The 20690-nt window shown below is 39.9% G+C and overlaps 1 long non-coding RNA gene across 1 annotated transcript; it reads left to right on the forward strand.

Moving 5' to 3' along the window:
* The first annotated feature begins 8031 nt into the window (after positions 1-8031).
* Positions 8032-19997, forward strand: LOC147359281 (uncharacterized). The gene is made up of 2 exons (XR_015140221.1): positions 8032-8358; positions 19007-19997. It is a non-coding gene; the product is annotated as an uncharacterized LOC147359281 (long non-coding RNA).
* Positions 19998-20690: the final 693 nt, after the last annotated feature.

The following is a 20690-nucleotide window of genomic DNA, read 5'->3' on the forward strand; positions in this document are numbered from 1 at the left end:
CTTCCCAGGTGGCACAGTGGTAAAGAATCTGCCTGCCAATACAGGAGACACAAGAGATGCAGGTTCAATCCCTGGGTCAGGAAGATCCCCTGGAGTAGAAAATGGCAACCTGCTCCAATATTCTTGCCTGGAAAATTCCATAGACAGAGGAGCCTGGCAAGCTATAGTCCATGGGGTCACAAAAGAGTCAGATACGACTTAGCAAATGAGCACACACAGTCACTGATCCAAGAACATTAGATGTATCACACCCTCCCGAAACCCCTAGACATACCCTTATGATTGCCATTTTCCAGATGTGAAAACTAAGGTCATTGAAACGTGAGGATTTGTTTAATGTCATGTGACATTTCCAACCCAAGCGATATGACCCAAGAAGCCAGGAAGTATTGAAACTGAACACATTTGACAATTCTGAACCGAGTGCAAAGAGTTGGGCAAATTTATACTTTTAGGTTTTATCACGGCCATGCACTTGGTTGATAAACACTGGAGAAATGCTAGAGTGCTTTACAACAAGACACAGACATTTCCCACAGATGTCCAGCTGCCTCTGTTTTTGCACTCCAGCCTGCGATCAGTCTTTTCATCTGCCGTCAGGGTTCAACAAAGGGCACCAAGCTATGAAGTGTATGAAAACAAATGCAACATGGGTTGCATGTCTCCACTGAATCCTGTCCTACAATTTAGTGCACCTGAGGCAAATCTCTCCGGAACTCAGATGAGCTCTGGTCATTCACGATTGATAGCTGTGGGACAACCCTACTGATCAAATGACCCTAAAGCAAGACTTTGGTTGGGGTGTTTTTTCATGAAATATGCTTAGTCTGGGTTTGTACTCACACTGCAAAGTCACAAATGAGAATCCTTTTTCTGTCCCGTTGTTTTCCTCTCTTGACTACTTGGTAATTTCCATTTCGATTAAATTCAGATTAATCGAAGAGCATTCAATGCTGAAACCCACATTCACTTTTCTTTTAGCTGTTCTTCCATCCAACCAGGAGAGGGCAGTATGAGCACAGCTTAGAGACGATAGGTAGCTACTCAAGAGTGGAAAACCAGAAAGATTTTCCATTTTAACATGATCTGCTCTTGAGTCCCTTGCCTCAGGGTTATATGTAAACCCACAGTTTAAGGCCATATGTAGCATTCTGTCCTAAGTAAGGGATGAGAGTTTGGCTCCTTTTAAGTCACTAAGCCAAAACTTAATCATTAAAAACACAGATAGCAATAAATGTAATCATAATGCCTGTTTCCACTTGGGTGTGGAAGGGTGAGAGTTGTTAGTTGCTCAGTCTTGTCCGACTCCTTGTGACCCCATGGATTGTAGCCTGCCAGGCTCCTCTGTCCATGGGATTTCCCAGGTAAGAATACTGGAGTGGGTTGCCATGCCCTCCTCCATGGAATTTTCCCGACCCAGGGATTGGACCGGGGTCCCCTGAATTGTAGGCAGTTTCTTTATCGTCTGAGCCACTAGGAGGAGTGAGGGGAGACGCGAAAAACATCAGCACTTTCATGTTCTTGAGACAGTCATTACATTACAATTAAAAGTCATTTTTTCAAACACCTTTCAATATCTTTTGTTGTTAATCAAAATACAATTTGGGAACATAGTCACGGATTTCCCCATTTGCGAAACTTGGTAGCTCCTTCTACTGAAGATGGGCACTGCTGTCAGTCTTCACTTACAACCTTAATGGTGATTGAATTATTAATAGCAACACACTTTAAAGCCATCCTGCTTGTCATGTAATAATCAAAGTAAAAAGAAAAAAATGCTACATCTTGTAGTCACCTCTCTTTCAGTCTTTGGCCTCCATGATTGAAGTCACAGTTATTTTCACAACCAGCTTTGTGGGGTGGTGCCATGAAAGAAATAGAGTTGAGAGCCAGGTAGAACTTGTTTTCTATTTTGGCTCTACTGGGAGATTGAAGGCTAGTCCGTTAATGGAAAAGGCCCTGATGCTAGGAAAGACTGAGGGCAGGAGGAGGAAGGGGTTTCAGAGGATGAGAGATGGTTGGATGGTATCACTGACTCAATGGACACAAGTTTGAGCAAGCTCCAGGAGATGGTGAAGGACAGGGAAGCCTGGTGTGGTGCAGTCCATGGGGTCGTAGAGAGTTGGACACGACTTGGCGACTGAACAACAACAACAAGAATTGGCTCAGGAGCTGCTGCTGCTGCTGCTGCTGCTGCTGTTTTTGTTGCTGTTATGAACTGACCCATGACATTCCTCTAGGGGGTAATGGAGTCTTTGCGTTACTCTGGTAACACAGATATTAGCCCAAATAAATCATTTTCTTTTTAATCAAACAACTCAGTTTTCAATATTAAGGAGAAAAATTCAAATTTTCTTTTCATCCACTCCCCAATAATCATATTTCTCAAATTTCCTATCCTCTATTAAGTCCCTTTCTTCCATATGCCTTCTTTCCCTTCAGGAAAACCAACAGCAAAAGTCATAAGAGATAATAATGAGAAACCTTCTCAAAACTTGCTTGCAGTTGACTCAGTGTTATAGTTACTTACCTCTGAGAAAGGAACCAAATTTGGTCCTAAAGAAACAATGATTTCAGCAAATACCACAGAGTTAATGAAAATCTCTTCTTACATGCTTTGAATATTACACTATGTTTTATAGATGCAAATTGCAGACAGAAATCAAACTATCAATTTAAACAAGACATTTTCACAAGTGTAATTTGTTATTCACAACAGTCTTCTAAGAAGACAGATATTATTCACGTTCTACTGAGAAATAAACGGATGCTAATGGATTACACCACTAGCTCTAAATAGGTCTCAGTAGACAGATTTTCAGATTTCTAGTCCAGCACTCTTGCTTCAGTACAGCATTGTTTTTATAGTCTGATTTCAGGCAATTTAAATAAGGGAACATTTATAAACAGCCAACAAGTGGCCGACCCCTATTCTCAGCAAGTAAACCAGTGGCTGGTATGACATCCTTGACAACCTTAATACTACACAGCGTACTCCAGAGATCCCATTCTTGGGCATATATCTGGAAAAGACAAAAACTTTAACTTGAAAAGATACATGTACTCCAGTGTTTTGCAGCACTTGTTACAATAACTAAGACATGGAAGTAATCTGTGTCCATCAGCAGATAAATGGATACAGAAGATATATATAATATATATATATATATGGTGTATATATATAATAATATATACATATATAGCTTTTAGTCAAAGCTATGGTTTTTCCAGTGGTCATGTATGGATGTAAGAGTTGGACTATAAAGAAAGCTGAGCACCAAAGAATTGATGCTTTTGAACTGTGGTGTTGGAGCTGACTCTTGAGAGTCCCTTGGACAGTAAGGAGATCAAACCAGTCAATCCTAAAGCAAATCAATCCTTAATATTCTTTGGAAGGAGTAATGCTGAAGCTGAAGCTCCAGTACTTTGGCCACCTACGTAAAGAACTGACTTATTGGAAAAGACCCTGATGCTGGGAAAGATTGAAGGCAGGAAGAGAAGGGGACAACAGAGGATGAGATGGTTGGATGGCATCACCAACTTGATGGACATGAGTTTGAGCAAGTTCCGGGAGTTGGCAATGGACAGGGAAGCCTGGCGTGCTGCAGTCCATGGGGTCACAGACAGTCGGATATGACTGAGTGACTGAACTGATATATATGTATACATATATATATAGAAGACATGTACTATATATATATATATATATATATGCTGTGCTCAGTCACTCAGTCGTGTCCGACTCTTTGTGACTCCACCCACTGTAGCCCACCAGGCTGCTCTGCCCATGGGGATTCTCCAGGCAAGAATACTGGAGTGGGTTGCCATGCCCTCCTCCAGGGGATCTTCCCAACCCAGGGATCAAACCCAGGTCTCCCACATTGCAGATTCTTTACCATCTGAGCCACCAGGGAAGATATATTTTATAGTTATAAAATATATAACGATATATTTTATATATATATAATTCATATATATATATCAGTATTACTCAGTTATGAAAAAGAATGAAATAACATCACTTGCAGCAATGTGGATGGACCTAGAGATTATCATATTAAGTGAAGATGGACGAAGATGAATATCATATGATATAACTTATAGGTGGAATCTAAAACAAATGATAAAATGAACTAATTTATAAAACAGACCTACAGACATAAAAAACAAACTTATGGTTACCAAACTGGGAAGGAGGGGTAGGGATAAATTACAAGTCTGGTATTAACAGATAAATATCACTATGTATAAAATAGACAAACAACAGTTTCTACTGTTTAGCAAAAGAACTATATATAATATCTTCTCATAATCTATAATAGAAAAGAAACTAATATATGTATATTAATGTATACATATTCATATTAATATGTATAACTGAATTACTTTGCTGTACCTGAAACATTGTAAATCAACTATACTTCAATTAAAAAAAAAAAAAACTACACAGCATAGTGGATTTATAACACTCCATCCCTGGCAGCTAAAAAAGCAAATTCTTTGATGTTGAAAATGGTTACTCTTTTGAGTGGCTGCTTAACTGTTGGCAGTCACAGTGAAACTCCATGAGACTGAGGACTACAGTGTCATGCCATCATTTGAATGATGGGAACTGGAACTATGTACCGCAAAGCACTAAGTTAGAACTATTTATATGGTTTTCAGATGGGAATGACTGGCATGTGTGTGCTGGTTAGAATGCTCTCTGTGCTCAGGGTGATAATGAGTGAGGGATGCACTGGCACAGGATGCGGACACTCATAATTAAAAAGGCATTGCTGATCAGAGTCACAGAGGTGTCCTGTGTATTTTTAAAGAGTTGTTTTGATGTGGACCGTTTTTAAAGTCTTTATTTAACTTGGTACAATATTGTTTCTGTTTCTGTTTGTTTTGGTTTTTTGGCCACAAGTCATGGCGGAATCTTAGCTCCCCCACCAGGAACCAAATCCAATGCCCCTGTAATTGAAGGCAAAGTCTTAACTACTGGACTGCCAGGGAAGTGAAAGTGAAGTCGCTCCGTCGTGTCTGACTCTTTGCAACCCCATGGACTGTAGCCTACCAGGCTTCTCCGTCCATCGGATTTTCTAGGCAAGGGTACTGGAGTGGGTTGCCATTTCCTTCTCCAGGAGATCTTCCTGACCCAGGGACTGAACCTGGGTCTCCTGCATTGTAGGCAGATGCTTTACCGTCTGAGCCACCAGGGAAGTCCCTGTCATATATATTTTTAACCATGTGCCACAGTAATATCAAGAGCCAACTGTACCATAGGGCAGTGTGCTAGGAGCTTTATAATGCATTGTTTCATTCAATCTTAATGACAACCCTAAGAGATAAGAACTGTCATTAAGCCAGGCCAGATAAGGCACAGAGACTCAAGGCGGGCCCCTGCACATGAGCCAAAGGCTTTCAGAGGAGATAATGAGAAAGTGAGGTCAGAGTGGAGGTCATGGACAAATGATAACAGGCCTTGAATACTAAGCTATAGCTTTGATACTTTATTCTGTAAACTCTGGAGAAACACTGACACACCTAAGAATGTTCTAATAGGATTATTCTAGCTGTGAGGTGTAGAGACGGGTTGAAGTAGGACACAGGATACTCAGGAAGCTAGTGCTGTAACCCAGACACACAGAGGTGATGGTTAGGGTGTTAAGAGCAGGAAGAGGAAGGAGGGAAGGACTCCTTAGATGACTGGGTATGTGGTGGTCCAGGAAGCGACAGATTGCGACTCTGGGATGGACATGTACACATTGCTATATTTATTTATTCTTTTTTTCTTTTGAACTTCCTAATTTGTATAGGGATATAGTCAGTTAACAATGCTGCAATAGTTTTAGGTGAACAGCAAAGAGACTCAGCCATACATATATACATGTTTCCCTTCTCCTCCAAACCCCTTCCCCGTCCAAGCTGCCACATAACATTGAGCAGAGTTCCCCGTGCTATACAGTACGTCCTTGTTGGTTATCCATTTTAAATATAGCATACAGTGGATAATCAACAAGAGCCTACTGTGTAGCACAGGGAACTCTGCTCAGTATTCTGTAACAAGCTAAATGGGAAAGGAATCCGAAAAAGAAAAGATACATATATATGTATAAACTGAATCACTTTACTCCTGAAATTCGTACAACATTGTTAATCAACTCTACTCCTATATGAAATAAAAATTTTTTAAAAAGATGTAAAGACTGAGAGAATCAAGGCTTTAGAAGCTGACATAGAAGAAGTAGAATAAAACAAATTTATATTGATCTAGAAGTTGCTTTTTAAAAATCAACATGTGATAATAAACTGTGTGCTTTTACTCATAAATCTCGTTCTAAGTGTAGACAGCAAACTAAACGTCTTCATAGCTGAAATTCTGCTGGTCCTCTCATACTCCAGATGTTTTATGACTTGCGCACATGAGGGGGTTGAGCCGCTTAGGGGCCAGGTGGCCTCCAAGATTCCAGATTGGTTTTTACTGAAAGATAACCCTGCCTATGCTGAATGATATACTAGTCATTTGAGTCATGAAAAGGCAAAAAAACATTTCCTAGATTTCATGGGCCAATATTTTACATTTTGGAAAAGTAAAAGGACATATTGAATTTTATGTGGGATGTGAGTGTGTGTATATGTGTGTGTGTGTATATTCATTCACCAATATTCATCCCTTAATATGTGGGATGTGTGAGTTTGTGTGTGTGTGTGTGTGTGTGTATTCTTTCACTAAAAATTTATTGCAGGATATTATGAGTTTTTCTAGGTAATAGGATATGAATTGCTTGGCCTCTGCTCATAGAAATCTAACAATCCCATGCAAGAATATAGACATTATAAAGTATGTTGTAATAGGATCATAAACAGAGTGCTCACTATAGGTATACAGAGGAGGGCCCAGCTGGGCATGATCAGAACAACTTCCTAAAGGAACAGGGGTCTGAACTGAATCTGAATCACAAATGTAAGTTAGCGAGGCATTTGAGGGGATGGGCAGCTTTAGAAAGTGAGGACACCATGGGCAAGGAACAAGGGAAGATGGCTTGAGCATGTTGGGAGAACTATAAGCAGTTCCTAGGATTGGGGCAGGGCTTCCCCGGTGGTGCAATGGTAAAGAATCCACCTGCCAATGCAGGAGATGCAAGAGAGGAGGATTTGATCCCTGGGTCAGGAAGATCCCCTGAAGTAGGACATGGCAACCCACGTCCAGTATTCTTGCCTGGAAATCCCCATGGACAGAGGAGACTGGCAGGCTACAGTCCACAGGGCTCCTGAAGAGTCAGACATGACTGAGCACACACACATTCAGTGGAGAATTTGGGATAATGGTGAGAACACAGCCAATATTCATTTCACAAAGAGTTACTGAACACCTACTAGAGACTAACACAGATGAAAAAGACAAGGATGTAAATTCTATGTCCCTGATTAATAAATAAAAGTAATGTCATTTTAAAGCTAATATTCCATATTTCGTCTCTTTTTATCTTTTCCAAAATAAATCTTACTCAGCTCTGGCACTTATAAGTCCGCAGTGCTTTATCCATAACTCTGAAATCCAAAGAAACCTTAAAACAGTGTTGTTGTTGTTTCTCAGACATCTGACCTGACCTAATAGGAGACTATTTTTAGTCTTTATTTACCTCTCAATGTGAACATTAGTAAGTTTTACTGTAGAAATATTGACTTGGTGACTACAGGCTGCTACACTATATCCCACTTTTGGTAATATATGGTACATGTTCCATATTTGTTTTTCAAAAGCTAAAAAATTGGATTCCAAAACATATATGACTTCAGGGATTTTATATGGGAAGTCATGAACATCTAGAATCATAGCACTTTATTAATAAACACCTCCTAAAATATACATTTTTTTTTCCTTTCCGGATTAGGCACTGCCGATGGGAGCCATATATAATATTTATTTTGAGTGTGAAACTTCCTGGCAGAATCCAAGTTATTGCACCAAACAACAGTCTATTTATCCCTCTCTATGGCAACTATCTCCGCTGCTCCAGTACACTCACTCCCAGAGTACTCAGCAGAGACTGGAGGGTGCTCCTTAGCTTGCAGAGAGATGTCCTGTCCCAGAGTTGACCCCGCTCCCCAGGGCATTCTCTTTGCTTCCTTCGCTCCATGGCCCGGGGTCTGCTGGCTCCTTTTTCTGCCCTGCACCTGGGGCTGCTTCCGTTTGCTTTTCCATGAAATCTTAGGCCAAAAGAATCTTCCCATTCTCATTTGGCAAGCTTGAGATCATTACCATTTCAGAGCTGGAAGAGAACTCGGAGACAGCATCAAGTTCAACCCCTGCCTTTTAGAAACAAGGATCCTGAGGTGAAGAGAACTGAAGCAACGGGGCCCATCAGCCAGGTAAGTTATAGCAAAGCTAGGACTTGGATCCAGGCTGCTATTCCACTTTCCCAATTCAAGGGACTCAAGCATCAGATGAACGGGTGCAGAAGGTTCTAGGGTGGACATTTTTGTTTGGCTCTGTTGGATGATTTGTTTGACTCTCCAGTTTTTCCTCTGGAATATCGCCTCTCTACCTCTAATCCCTGTGGTTCAAGCAAAATTCATTCAAATCCCTAGATCCATCGGTAACTCGTAATTCTGGAGCCAGGCCAGTCAGCGAATCAGACTCCTCAAGTGCAGTGATTGGCTCAGAAATGAACTCCTGACCCAATCAGAGATGCGGGGAGTCTTGAAACAATTACTGAGAAACCGGCCAGTGTGTCTTGGCAATCCTCCATGGGATTTCAATGGAAACCGAGAAAGAATATATGGCTTCAGTTTACTTAAAGCCACCTTGCTATTACATGAAGCCGAAAGGGGAAGCCAAAGCTTAAAGGTAGAAGGACCCGGAGTTTTGATGACATTTTTTGAGTCTCTTAATTTCTTCCCTGCTTGAAACCCCCTTTACCTCTGACTGCTTCAGTCACATAAGATAATTTCTTCTTTTGTTTAAGCCCAGTGTGGATGGATTATCTGTCACTAGCAACTCAGAATGCCTTAACCAATAAAATGACCTTTTATAAAATCTCTTCAAACACTGTCAATTTATAATTGAATAATTTTTTCCTAAAGGTCTGGTATTTCTGGAATCTCTGAAATTCAGTAACTCACTGAGCTGAGGTGAAGTGAGAAAATAAGCAGTTAAACTCTCGATATCCTGCTATAGTTTGCTACTCTACATAAAAGACACCCATTCCTCATTTTACCAAAGTCTGATTTTTCTCATCAAACCAAGGAAGTGTGAATCTATTTGCCTAATTTGAAACTGACACCACCACCATTACTTTTTATGTTGCAAACTGAACTCTAGCATCAGACTTTTCTGTTTGTGTTTATAAAAATCATAATTTCCTGTTCTTAAGAATGAAAAGAGCTAAAAGGGCTTTTAAAATTTTAATGGTTGCTTTTTAAAATAAATAAATCTGAAGGGGTTTCTTAAACTTCAAACCACTGTAAGCAAATGTCATGCTGAATGTAAATGAATGAGAACTTTCCAGATTAAACTTGCTTTCAAATCCACGAGTTTATAAATCAAAGGGAAACATGTTGATTTCTAAGAAACCCCACAGGAGGATGGATAATATTTCACTTACTTGTCTACACTACATTAGGCCATTTTTCTTGAATAATTATTTTATTTGCATATGGAAAGTGTCTCCCCATGACCTCCCAACCAGGAATTTTCCTAAGTAAAATCAACAGAAGAAAGTCCGAATTAGAGAAGACAACTCATACACCACTGCTCAGATGAGGTGAGCCAAAGGTTCCAAGCTGGTTTCAGGCTTTGGAGACTAAGACATGGGTTACTTAGGGACTTTATTCCTTTCATCAGTTGCCTGCTCATTTCTGTTCTCACTCCTGGTTTTGGCCACTTACTTCTTCAACTTGAATCCATGCCACTCTCTACCCTTTCACTCCTATTCACCTGTATATCATCCTCCTTTCAGTATCTTGAACTTGTCAAGCTCTCTCATACCTCAGGGCCTTTGCACTAACCATTCTCACTGCCCCCAAAGAGTCTTTCCACAACTCTTTGTAAATTAGTCCATATGCTGTTCTCAGAATGACCTCTGCTCATCCCATCTCATGTAGCCCACACCCTGTTATTCTCTCTCTTACATCACCCTGTTAACATCCTACATAGCTATTATAACCATTGTACTATTTTATTTCTTTGTTTTACTGTCTCTGCTTCTAGAGATAATTTTCTTTTTGTTCACTTCTGTATCTCCAAAGCCTCAAATAGTGCCTGCCATGTAATGTACAAACAATAAATATTTGTGAGGTGAATGACAGGGTAAAGGAATGAAAGATGAAATAGAACAAATATGCCTCTTTTAGGTGAAGACTTCCCCTTCACCTAAAGACTTGTTTGTAGAAGGGGAAGGTTAATGTGCTTAAATATGAGCTAACATATATACAGTAGAAGGAAGAAGACATTTCTTTACTTATTTAGCTTCTATTAAGTTCCACTAAGCTCCATTAAGAAACATAGCACCTACCATGAACTTGTGTCTCACAGCTTAATCTAAAAAGATGAATACATCACAATGAATTGTTTCACCAATGACCATGTACTTTTCAATTACCTCTACAAGTGAGGGGAAATCTAGTATATAGAGTTCTACTAGAATGAGTTTTATGATTTTTCCCTGAGACTTTCATTTAGGGATGAACCAGTTGTATAGGTTACCCCAGGTTTAAGGACAAATACCTATTGCCCAGAGGAAAAGTGACCCAGTAGCAATGGAAAACAAGAAGGATATCAGATTGGATATTGTCCATGATGAAGTCAATTATTTTAAAAAACATATTAACTGACTTCTCCATTTATATGTACTTACAAAATAAATTCAATGTAAACCACAATATATTGTTACATTTGACTTTCTGACAATTAAAAGGATAAGTATAACAGTATTTCATATCCCCATTTTCTATGGGAGAAACTAACCTCTCCCAGGGTTCCAAACCAGGAATTCTGATGACTTATACCACTGGGTATAATGGAAACAGCAATGAAAACAGTGACAGACTTTATTTTCCTGGGCTCCAAAATCACTGCAGATGGTGGCTGCAGCCATGAAATTGAAAGACGCTTGTTCCTTGGAAGAAAAACTATGACAAACCTAGACAGTGTATTAAAAAGCAGACATTACTTTATCAACAAATGTCCGTATTGTCAAAGCTATGGTTTTTCCAGTAGTCACGTATTGATGTTAGAGTTGGACCTTAAAGAAAGCTGAGCACCAAAGAATCGATGCTTTTGAACTGTGGTGTTGGAGAAGACTCTTGAGAGTCCCTTGGACTGCAAAGAGATCACACCAGTCAATCCTAAAGGAAATCAATCCTGAATATTCATTGGAAGAACTGATGCTAAAGCTGAAGCTCCAGTACTTTGGCCACCTGATGGGAAGAGATGACTCATTAGAAAAGACCCTGATGTTGGGAAAGATTGAAGGCAGGAGGAGAAGGGGAAGACAGAGGACAAGATGGTTGGATGGCATCACCAACTCGATGGACTTGAGTTTGAGCAACCTCCTGGAGATGGTGAAGGACAAGGAAGCCTGGTATCCTGCAGTCCATGGGGTCGCAAAGAGTTGGACGTGACTCAGTGACTGAACAATAGCAACAACAAATACCACAAGGTATAACCAGGAATTCTCATGACTTATACCACAGTGACTTATACCACAGTGACTTATACCACAGTGACTTATACCTGGGCTACCAGGTGTCTCAGTGGTAAAGAATCCATCTGCCAAGCAGGAGATACAGGTTCCACCCCTGGGTTGGAAAGATCCACTAGAGAAGGAAACAGCAACCCAGTCCAGTACTCTTGCCTGGGAAATCCCATGGACAGAGGAGCCTGGTGGGCTACAGTCCTTGGGTTGCAAACAGTTGGACATGACTTAGTGACTAAATGACAAAAGCTTATTGCTAAGAGACCAGAATATCAATGATATCTGGAAGCCAACTGAAAAGAAAAATCTAAAAGAAAGAGATAATAAGGAGCTAGTCTTTCTATTTCTCATATAATTAAAAATCTTTAATTGTGTGTAAAGTTTATGCTGGCTTTGGTGAGTAATATAAGAACATGTAAGACAAAAATTTCCCGACCAGGAACTGACAGCCTAGTTGGTAAGATCAGGGATGCATGCATAGCAAAGTTTTATTGCAGTATAAAGCATAATTGTATACTATAGAAAGAGAGTTGAATCATTGGCATTAAAGAAATTGGGAGGAGGTGGGAAAGAAGCGTGCTAACTCCAGGCTAGAGTAGGAAATGAAAGCATTTCATGGAGAAGATGGATATTAAATTCAGCAAAGTCAACTCAGACACAAAAGTTTAAGGGGTAAAGTCTCAGTATAAACACAGTGAAAGGGGGATTGTGTCATTCTGCAGGAAAGGGACTGACTTGGGTAAAAGTCTACCTTGGTGGAGAGGAACTGGGTTACAAAGGATACTAAAGCAGAATGGATAAAAAAGATGTGGTACATGTATACAATGGAATATTACTCAGCCATAAAAAAGGAATGAAATTGGGTCATTTCTAGAGATGGGAATGAATCTAAAGTCTGTCAAACAGAGTGAAATAAGTCAGAAAGAGAAAAACAAATATTGTATATTTACAAAGAAAGGCAATGCCAAAGAATGCTCAAGCTACAGCACAATTACACTCATCTCACAGGCTAGCAAAGTAATGCTCAAAATTCTTGAAACCAGCTTCAATAGTACATGAACCAAGAACTTCCAGATATTCAATCAGGATTTAGAAAAGATAGAAGAACCAGAGATCAAATTGCCAACATCTGCTGGATCATCATAAAAGCAAGAGAGTTCCAGAAAAACATCTACTTCTGCTTTATTGGTCATGCCAAAGCCTTTGTGTGGATCATAACAAACTGTGAAAAATTCTTGAAGAGATGGGAATACCAAACCACCTAACCTGCCCTCCTGAGAAATCTGTATGCAAGTCAAGAAGCAATAGTTAGAACCAGACATGGAACAACAGGCTGGTTCCAAATTAGGAAAGGAATACATGACAGCTGAATATTTTCATCCTGCTTATTTAACTTATATGCAGAGCACATCATGCAAAATGCCAGGCTGGATGAAGCACAAGCTGGAATCAAGATTGCTGTGAGAAATATCCATAAGCTCAGACATGCAGATGACACCACTCTAATGGAGAAAGTGAAGATGAACTAAAGAGCCTCTTGATGAAGGTGAGAGGAGAGTGAAAAAGCTGGTTTACAATTCAACATTCAAAAAACAAAGATCATGGCATCTGGTCCCATCACTTCATGGCAAATAGATAGGGAAACAATGGAATCAGTGACAGACTTTATTTTTTCAGGTTCTAAAATCACTGCAGATGGTGACTGCAGCCATGAAATTAAAAGATGCTTGCTCCTTGGAAGAAAAACTATGATCAACCTGGACACCATATTAAAAAGCAGAGACATTACTTTGCCAACAAAGATTTGTCTAGTCAAAGCTATGGTTTTTCCTGTGGTCATGTATGGATGTGAGAGTTGGACTGTGAAGAAAGCTGAGTGCCGAAGAATTGATGCTTTTGAACTGTGGTGTTGGAGAAGACTCTTGAGAGTCCCTTGGACTCTCAAACCAGTCAATTCTAAAGGAAATCCTTTCTGAATATTCATTGGAAGGACTGATGCTGAAGCTGAAACTCCAATACTTTGGCCACCTGATGTGAAGAACTGACTCATTGGAAAAGACCCTGATGCTGGGAAAGATTGAAGCTGGGAGGAGAAGGGGATGACAGAGGATGAGATTGTTGGATGGCATCACCATCCAACTTGCTCAAACTTTGGGAGCAAGTTTTGGGAGTCGGTGATGGACAAGGAAGCCTGGCATGCTGCAGTCCAAGGGGTCGCAAAGAGTCAGACATGACTGAGCAACTTAACTGAACTGAAATGAACAGAGGTCAAAGTCTCCAGGAGTGAGGTTAGAGACAAATGTGCACACAGGAGGGGAAGGGGAAAGTGAGGGGAAAAAAAAGACATTGACAAAAAATGAAGGAAGGAAAGAAGAGTGGTGGAGAAGAGATGTTCATGATGGAGGGTGAAGCTGATTTTTAAAAACCACTATCTGTCTTCAAAGACACCATGTTTTCTAAACCAAAACACTGGGACAAGTGATAGAACTTTTTTAGGAAATCCTGAATATGCAGCTACAGTGTTCATAGATCACACATCTTAAATGTGTAGTCTACAAGACATATAATTTTAGGTTAAAACCTGGTGGAGCTTCTGTTGTTGCTATTGTTGTTTTAATGAATATGTGCATTCTTCAAGCAACTATACATCTTAAGCATATCTTCCAAGAAATCAGGCTGTTCTTGGAGACATTCACTTGATATTTGGGCATTAAAGGAATGTGAAGTGGAGGATAGAGGAACCAGAAATTGGGAATACGATTAAGGTCACCTAATTTGAGAAAATGGAGAGCTGACCATGGGAGGCGGACCTGGGCAGTGTGTGCTGGGGATGAGGAGCTTGGTTAACAGGAAAAGGGAAATCATTATCAAGTGCCTCATAGGATACGTGCTGGGTGAACTTGCTCAAGATCACGTGTGAACTTGTAAGTGCAGTCTGAGTGTTAGTATTTGAGGAATTCATTCCTTTCTGCTCACTCCCACCACCATCATCTTGTTCAACCCACGATCAGCTCTTGCCAGGGTTTTACAACTTCCCACCAAACAATGTCCTTGACTCCAATTCTGTCCTTCTTCAATCTAGTCTCTATTCTTCACCCAGAGTGAAACTGTTGAACCAGAAATCTGATCTATTCACTGTCCTTCTGAAACCCTTGAAGGATAAAATGTCCCCCTGACCAAAAGGGCAGACTTCTTGGCATTAGCTATTAGTGGTCCAATCACCCAATATAATACCCAGCCATAAAATGCATAATTTTTTGAGAGTGAGAGTCTATTAAAATTAATCTGGGACAGCAGGCATGAGCCAGGATGCCCCAGATAAATTGTCACATGCAATTACCATAGAGCCTTTCACGACCTATTCTTTTTTAAAAAATCTTTATTATTTTTATCTATTTATGTATTTGGCTGCACCAGGTCTTCACTGGGGCGCAAGAACTATGGCTGTGGCATGAGATCTAGTTCCCCAATCATTGAGAACTCTTATTAACTGTGGCATGTGAAATCTAGTTCCCCAATCAGGGATCAAATCCCAGCCCCCTGCATTGGGAGCACAAAGTCCTAGCCACTTGACCACCAGGGAAGTCCCTCATGACATACTCTTCTTAACTCTCCAGCCTTACCCCTCACCAATTTCCTCATGTCCTTCTTGTACTCCTGCTGTATTAAGCTACTGGAAATCTGTCCATCTTGTTCTTTTCTCTCCTGGGGACTTGGCACACACTTTTCCCTCATCTCATTCCTCTTTCCCAATTTTTTTTTCACTCATTTAATTGCAGCTGCCCTTTAAAACCGACGTGAGAATTTACTTCCTCTTAGCCATTTTCTTCAACTCCTCAATTCTGGATTCAGTGCTGTTTTTTATGAGCTCCATTTCCCTATGTGCATGCCCCCCAGTTTTCCATTTAATAGAACACAACATAATTGCATATTCTATTGTGCTGCTGCTGCTGTGTCACTTCAGTCGTGTCCGACTCTGTGCGACCCCATAGACGGCAGCCCACCAGGCTACCCTGTCCCTGGGATTCTCCAGGCAAGAACACTGGAGTGGGTTGCCATTTCCTTCTCCAGTGCATGAAAGTGAAAAGTGAAAAGTGAAAGTGAAGCCGTTCAGTCGTGTCTGACTCTTAGCAACCCCATGGATTGTAGCCCACCAGCCTCCTCCATCCATGGGATTTTTTTGTACATCTTCTCTAATTGGATGCCCTTTTAGAAAGTGATTGTAATTATGCACCTGGCATATCCTTCTATAACTAATATATAGTAGCTGTTCATATAGGGAGATTTAATAAACATACCTTGAATGGACAGATGGGTGGGTGGATAAATGAAAGGATGAATAAATAAGAGTTGTTTTCCAAACTTATAAATCTCTAGCCTGACTCAGTCTTTGTATTCTTCAAGATGGTGCTTTCCTGGTCTGGCTGTGCATCACTGAATTGGGACATCAAAAACTGGAGTAAAAGAATCTATATTTTTTAGCAAGATTGTTGGGTAATTCTTATGCAACCTTAATCCACTTGGTCTGGATTGAAGAAACTACATCTCTGCAAAGGCCATCTTATAGATTTTATTCATTCCTAAACACTTTGTCTTGATCAATGGAAATTTTAACCTTTTACTTGAAAATTAGAAGGAATTCACCTTGAAGTTGTTACGTTGCAACATCTGGAGTCTCAGAATCCTTCATAGTTTTCCTAGAAGAGTTCAGTACACTCAACTGATACAAAATGCACAAAGTTAGATCTATCCAGCTATGTATCCAAGGATTCTCACTCTGAATATTCAACTCTTCAATCTGGAGCTAGATCCTACTGGCTCACTCTTAAGGTCAGTATTTTTAAGATAAGAAGGAGTCTTTAGAATAAGACGCTAAGAGGAGAAAGAAGGCAAAAATTCTCCTTGAGGAATACATTTGATGAATTTTCTGTTTTTAATCACCATATTTCCTATCTTTAGCATTTGAAAAATATTGACTGTACTAAAAAGTTTTAAATTTATGGCAGGTTACTAGGGATTTTTCAGTGTAGCCTGGTCCAACTATTCCCTTTGAAGTAGTGCCTATAATATAGTGCACTTCACCAAAGAAGAGAAAAGAAAAATAGCCTGTCTCCTTGAGAACAAGAACAAACAGCTTCAAACATGAATTGAAAGCCTACTTTCTGAGTAGAGGTACTGAGCCGTACAGAGCAAGTGACCAGCAAATCCATGACCTTGCTCCCTCTCTCATTCAACTGCAGCCGGGAGACAAGGTGGGGCCAAGACCTCTCGCTGACTCCTCAGAATCCTTAGTCTCTGGTCTATCAACCTGTAGATAAGAAATCTCAAAATAAAGGGAGAATGGTTGGAGCTCTTACTGAAGGCAGGAAAATGAAGGTCAGAGGACAGACTGCACCACCTCTCTGGCTGCCAGCTTGTTGTAAGTGTTGGATGAAACACCCGAGTTCTGGGCTCAGTATTTTATCCCTTCATAAAAATAAGCCTTACAAGACTTGCCCAACACGCCAGGCCTAATTACCAGAATCCAATGCCATAAAATGCTTTGCATTCCTTGGTGAAAGCTGCTATATCAAAGGTCAGGATACCAGCCTGGACTTGTTTTGTTCTTGCGATTCAAATTTTGAGATTAAAAACTTCACGTGATTATTTAACAACAACAAAAAAGCAAAAAACCCTCAGAGACTACACATAGAGAAATAATCATCTAAGTCTTTGATGAGTTCACCCATAGGCACTTGGGTGTATCATGAGTAGGGATAAAGGCAGACTTCATATCTCCATGTAGAAGGAAATTGATCATCTATAAATCAAAAGGGTCTCTCAGTAGGGTGTAAATTAGAGGGCAATTGAAATAGGAGAAGCTATACATCAGAAGAAGAAGCATGGATAAAATTTAGAAAAAGCAGATGAGTGCATTTAAGTGGAAAATCTAGGCTAGAAAAGGGAAAAACTCTGATATAGAGAATCTGAAAGAGATTCTAGGTATTTGAAGATGTCAGACAAAAGAATCTTAATTCATCAGCCTAACTAAAAAGATTTGTTAAACACTTTTTTCTTTTTAAGTAATTTTCAATTTACAGAGTAGTTGCAAAAATAATAGAGCAAGTTCTCATATACCTGTCACCCAGCTTCCTCAAATGCTAACTTCTTTCATATCAACAGTACAATTATCGAAACCAGGAAATCAACATTGATATTATACTATTAACTAACATACATAATTCATTTAAATGTCTCCGGTTGTCCCACTGTGTCCTTTTTCTACTGGAGGATCCAATTTAGGATCCCATATTGAATTTCACTGTTGACTTCTCTAATCGATGGCAGTTCCAGAGTCTTTCTTTCCCTTCACTACCTTGTCATCTTCAAAGAGTACTGGTCATTTATTTTGTAGAATACCTTTCAATTTGAGTTTGTCTGATATTTCCTCATGTTAGGCATAAGAGGTGGAGAGTATTCATTTTGGGCAAGGATGACACAAAAGTGATGCTGGTTCCTTCTCAGTGCATCAGCTGGGGCACACTATATTGAAATGTCTGATTACTGATGATATATAAAGCTTAATGGATTGGTTACCCTGGTGTCTTTCAGGATTGTAAAGTTACTCTGTTTCCCATTGTAATTAATGAAGAGGTTATGAAGAAAGACTGTGAGATAACACAAATATCCTTTTCCTTTAAAAAAAAAAAAAGCTATATTTTTAGAGAAGTTTTAGGTTCACAACAACATGGTGGAGAAGGTGCAGAGATTTCCCATATATGCCCTGCCCAGCATATGCCTAGTCTCCCGCCTTGGCAGCCTCCCCTACCAGAGTGGTACATTTGTTGCAGTCAATGAACATACATTGAAACATCTTAATCACTCAAAATCCATTAGGGTTCTTTCTTGGGCTTGTACATTGTGGGTTTGGACAAATGTATAACGACATGTATCTAACATTATAGTATTATGCAGACTAATTTCACTGCCCTAAAAATCCACCATGCTCTCCTATTCACCCCTCTTCCACTTAACCCCTGACAACCACTGATCTGTTTACTGTCTCCTTAGTTTTGCCTTTTGCAGAGTGTAGCTGGAATTACGTATTATGTAACTTTTTCAGGTTGACTTCTTTCACTTATTAATATGGATCTAATGTTCCTCCCGGCAATCTTGATTGCAGCTTGTGCTTCTTCCAGACCAGCGTTTCTCAGGATGTACTCTGCATAGAAGTTAAATAAGCAGGGTTACAATATACAGCCTTGACATACTCCTTTTCCTATTTGGAACCAGTCTGTTGTTCCATGTCCAGTTCTAACTGTTGCTTCCTGACCTGCATATAGGTTTCTCAAGAGGCTGGAATCAAGATTGCCAGGAGAAATATCAATAACCTCAGATATGCAGATGACACCACCCTTATGGCAGAAAGTGAAGAGGAACTCAAAAGCCTCTTGATGAAAGTGAAAGTGGAGAGTGAAAAAGTTGGCTTAAAGCTCAACATTCAGAAAACAAAGATCATGGCATCTGGTCCCATCACTTCATGGGAAATAGATGGGGAAACAGTGTCAGACTTTATTTTTTTGGGCTCCAAAATCACTGCAGATGGTGACTGCAGCCATGAAATGAAAAGACGCTTACTCCTTGGAAGAAAAGTTATGACCAACCTAGATAGCATATTGAAAAGCAGAGACATTACTTTGCCAACAAAGGTCCATCTAGTCAAGACTATGGTTTTTCCAGTGGTCATGTATGGATGCAAGAGTTGGACTGTGAAGAAGGCTGAGCGCTGAAGAATTGATGCTTTTGAACTGTGGTGTTGGAGAAGACTCTTGAGAGTCCCTTGGACTGCAAGGAGATCCAACCAGTCCATTCTGAAGGAGATCAGCCCTGGGATTTCTTTGGAGGGAATGATGCTGAAGCTGAAACTCCAGTACTTTGGCACCTCAAGCGAAGAGTTGACTCATTGGAAAAGACTCTGATGCTGGGAGGGATTGGGGACAAGAGGAGAAGGGGACGCCAGAGGATGAGATGGCTGGATGGCATCACTGACTCGATGGACTTGAGTCTGAGTGAACTCCGGGAGTTTGTGATGGACAGGGAGGCCTGGCGTGCTGTGATTCATGGGGTTGCAAAGAGTCGGACACGACTGAGCAACTGAACTGAATGTTCCTCCATGTCTTTTCATGGCTTAATAGCTTATTTCTTAGTACCGAATAATAGTACCTTTGTCTTGATGTACCACACATTATTTATCTATTTACCTACTGAAGGACATCTTGGCTGCTTCCAAGTTTGGGCAATTGTGAATAAAACTGCCGTAAACATCAGCATATACACTTTTGTGTGGACATGAGTTTTCAGTGTTTTGGGGTAAATACCAAGGAGGGTAGTTTCTGGATCACACAGTAAGAGTATGTTTAATTTTTTCAGAAACTGTAGGACTATCTTCCAAAGTGGCTCTACCATTTTGCTTTCTTACCAGCAGTGGATAAGAATTTCTGTTGCTCAGCATCCTCACCATCATTTGATGGTGTTAGTGTTCCAGATTCGAAGCATTTTAATAGATATGCGATATCTTGTTGTTATTTTAACTTGCATTTTCCTGATGACGTATTGCTCCTGTTGTGGAGCAGCTTTTCACACAAATATATTTTTAAATGATACACTACTTTTAGTAGTTAATATGTTCACACACCTCTATAATTTCCCCACATGTTTTTAGGTACATATTCTTTTTAAAATCTTTTTATTTTATGTTGGAGTTTATTTTATGTTTAGCTGATTAACAATGTTGTGATAGTTTCAGGTGGACAGCAAGGAGACTCAGCCATGGATATACATGTATCCATTCTCCCCCAACATACAAATATCTTTTTCATTATATACTTTTGCCTACTAATTTTAGCATTTATCAAGGATTCTTATCTGCACAATTATTGCTATTACTTTTGTCTAGTGATAATTTTTTTATATTTCCTTCACTTCTTCTATGTTTAATAATTGGTATCATACTCTGAAAGAAGAGAA

Source organism: Bos grunniens, chromosome 14 (assembly GCF_055505025.1).
Source record: "Bos grunniens cultivar Pamir isolate PY7600 chromosome 14, Bosgru_T2T1.0, whole genome shotgun sequence".
In the NCBI taxonomy this organism is placed as follows: Eukaryota; Metazoa; Chordata; class Mammalia; order Artiodactyla; family Bovidae; genus Bos; species Bos grunniens.